Genomic DNA, 3,720 nt, shown 5'->3' with positions numbered 1-3,720 from the left:
GTTAACACTGGCAACATAGTTGGGAACTCGATTGTGATGTACCTCAAGCATACCAAAGTGAATACCATATGTTGGCTTATCCTCCCTAAGGTGGGTGCTAATTGGCGGTGCCTCTTCCTCCTTAATCTCCTACTCATCATCCGAACTGTCATCATCTAACCCTCTATTGGTGCTCTTCCTCTTCCTAGTCTCACTCTGTAATCCTTAGTGTCATCATCAGAAGAGGGGCTACTGTCACCATTGTTGATGGTCACTAAACACCCAATTTCACCATCCACATTCCACCCAAAACAAGGTAAAACAACATCACATGTACCATATTTTGTTTATAATTCACCTAGTTCCACTTGTACTTGGAAATTTTATTTGTATGTAGGAAAAATAACAAAAATAGACAAATAAGGAGCAAAGGAGGCAAGTGTGGACATGGTAGGGGGCTATGGGCCCACATGCCATGTCGTCCGATGCCTAGGCGTGTCGCTCGATGGCCCCACTCCCTTGCCATGTCACTGATTTGCATGAACTGCCTCCACACTGCTTCTCCACCAATTGATCCATGTTGGTTTGATCCAAAGGATGATGTTGAGGTCTCACGGATCGCTAGGCCCACTGTCATACACTTGGAGGACCAAAACCAACCTCCAAACCGCCCCACCAGCTCAGAAACTGACTTACTTACCATGCAACCACCATCCAGAGGCCATCCATCGCCATTGGATGGTGAGGCAGTGCAATGGATAGTCGGCAGATTGTGGCCAAAGTCGGTCGACGCCCCACCTCCTCTCCACTGACATATCTTCGCCTACAAGTACCCCCATGCCCTCTACACACTATAAAAGGGGTTGTGGTGCTCGATGGAGATCATCACTTAGTAGCTCTCAAGCATTCCAAGTGTTCCAAGCTCTCTAGAGTAGTAGCTTAGAAGTAGTAGCTAGCTAGTAGTGATAGAGTAGAGCGCAGCTCACCTCGTAGTCTGGAAGAGTCTTCTAGTCTGGTATAGCTCCTCTTGTAATCTTTCTTTTAGCATTTACTTTATTTAGTACTTTACTTTGTCAAGTACTTTATTCAATAATATAGGTTTGCTTAGTTCAAGTTATGTATTACTATTGTCCATGATTAGTGAGCTTAGGTGCTTGTCCTTTGGCATTTGCATCATTATTATCTTAGTGTTTAGTTCGTTCATCATTAGTATTTGTTCTACCGTCTGGTTAGGGTGTTTCCATCTTATTTCACTGAAGCTCAGATCAAAATAGTGAGTTTATAGATTAAGCATGGTGCTTAGGCTATATCTTGCCTATAGGTACAGCTAGATCCCCGTATAGATTGTGGTAGTTGGTAGGTGGTGATAGCCCTATCCTTCCGCTGTATTCCACCATGTTTGTTCTAGTTATTAAAATGTAGGGCTTGTTATGCTTTGTGTTCAGTTAAATCTCATACACCTCTCGTACTAAGGACGTTCACACTATCATTAAGTTACTTTTGTTGCTTTAAGATTACATACGCTACTTCTTACGCTTATCTACACTACACTTCTAGTTACCTCAGTCTGTGTGATCAAAATCCTTTTTATCTTTTTTTCCATCCATCATCCATACTACCCTTATCACCCCCCGTGTTGCTAAACCCACCAACCAAGTCTACCTAGCTACATTTCTTGACATTCCTAACTGCCTTCCTTTGGGAAAATATAAATTCAACACTTGGTTCTCACCAAGCGAAGTGCTATACGATAGTTCTATGCGCTAGCGGAATCCCGTTTCCATTCTACACACATACGAACAATCGATAGGCATTTCTAGCGCCATTGATGAGGAAAGCAACTAGTGCGTGTCATTAATCTGTCGCTAGGTTCCTCTAGCTAGTTATCCGTGTTAGCAACTCATCTTTTCCTTTTTCATTTTCTTTTAGTTACCTTCTTTTCTTCCTAGCACGATCATGGCCAATAAGACCATCCGTGAGTTTTCTGCCCCCTCAGCTACTAATGTAGCCACTAGCCCTGACATCATTAATGCGGACACTCACTTTGAGCTTATGCCCACATTGATCACGATGGTGCAAGCTAGTCCTTTCTATGGTAAAGCCCATGAAGATGTTGATGCACATTTAATACTTTTTGGAGATTTGTAGCTCCTTTACCATTAAAGGAGTGTCCCAAGAGGCCATACGTCTCTGTCTTTTCCCCTTCTCCTTGTTGGGAAAAGTGAAACAATGGTTCTACTCAAACTGCAATGCTATAGATATCTGGGACAAGTGTTCCAACGCTTTCCTAGTTAAGTTCTTCCCAATAGGTAAAACCAATGCTCTTCACAACAAAATCTCTAGCTTTCAACAGCAAGCCAATGAGTCAATTCCTGAAGCCTAGGAACGTATGTAGGAGTATGTCTCCACATGCCCACACCATGGTATGGAAGAGTAGCTTTTGATCCAAAACTTCTACCATGGCTTAGTTTCATTAGATAGGAGCCATTTAGATGCTGCCGCTAGAGGAGCATTCTTTTCGCTTAATGTCACAAATGCCAAGGCATTGATCGAGAAAATGGTTTCCAACCAAGGATGGAGCGATGAATGACTATAGCCCCACAAATGAGGTATGCTTTCTCTTAAAGAACCTGACATGCTTGTAGCCAAGGTAGATCTGCTCGCAAAAAGACTAGAAAATTGCAAGAAAATGAGTGCTCAAGAAACTTACAAGCCATGGACACCCACATGACTTGTGAAGTTTGTGGAGAGACCATAAATTCAAGCAATTTCTGCCCTGAGACCCATGAAAACCTCAACTTTGTCAATAATGACAATAGTTTTCGTTCTCAAAATCAAGGATGGAATCGAGCTCCAAAAACCAAGGTAATAATTACAATAATTATTCGCAATGTCCGAGTAATCAAGGTAATGGTTATCCTTTCCTTAACGATCTAGTCTACTATCAAGGTAGAATGACTGATAGTATTGTAACACCTTAGTGTTAAGCTTGCACTTTGTACTTGCATTTGCATGAGCATAAGCATCACACATTCATTCATGAGCATTTGCATATGAATTTTCATTTCATTCACTCTATGTTATCACATGTGATGCTTAATTATACATGTATATGCTTGTGATCATGTTTGTCTAATGCAAGTGATTGTTGTTGGGTCACTAAAACACCTTAGACACACTTAGGATGGAAAATGGAACCAAGTTTATATTCATGAGTTGGTCCAAAAAAATGCTTCTAAGTGTTAGTATTACTAGAAATGCCTTTATTAAGTTGATTGTTTGACCTAACTTGACTAATAACTTAGAGAGCTTGCATTATAGTGGGCCCTAAATAAAAGTTGTAGTTCATGTCATGTAGAACAAACTTTGTTTAAGGGCCAAGACCTAAAACAGTGCCTAAGTTGGTCAAATAGAGCTCACAAATTTTAATTTGCTGCTGTTTCAGGAACTTTGAAAATATTCTGTCTTAAACAGTTCACAGTTTTCATGTAGCCATCTTTGGTGATTTTTAGTTTGAAAACCATTTGGAATTTGGCCAAACTTCTTTAAGCAAAGTTGGAGTACTCATATAGCTGTACAAAATGGTGAAATCGGTTTAGCAAAACACTACATGGTTTGGGAGATCTAGGGGTGCAAAGTCGTGCTATCAGACTATCTGAATCGATACTTAGCCGATTTCAGACCGGTCAGTAGTGGCTGACCATGCGTAGGCCATGTGTGTCGCATGGTGTCTGTACACCT

At 41.0% G+C, this 3,720-nt stretch overlaps 1 non-coding gene across 1 annotated transcript; it reads right to left on the bottom strand.

Moving 5' to 3' along the window:
• Positions 1–2,299: 2,299 nt before the first annotated feature.
• Positions 2,300–2,406, bottom strand: LOC136553016 (small nucleolar RNA R71). Its single transcript, XR_010782924.1, has one exon. It is a non-coding gene; the product is annotated as a small nucleolar RNA R71 (small nucleolar RNA).
• Between the last annotated feature and the right edge of the window lie 1,314 nt (positions 2,407–3,720).

The sequence above is a fragment of the Miscanthus floridulus genome, chromosome 4 (assembly GCF_019320115.1).
Source record: "Miscanthus floridulus cultivar M001 chromosome 4, ASM1932011v1, whole genome shotgun sequence".
Taxonomy (NCBI): Eukaryota; Viridiplantae; Streptophyta; class Magnoliopsida; order Poales; family Poaceae; genus Miscanthus; species Miscanthus floridulus.
This window is presented reverse-complemented; position numbering and strand designations above follow the sequence as displayed.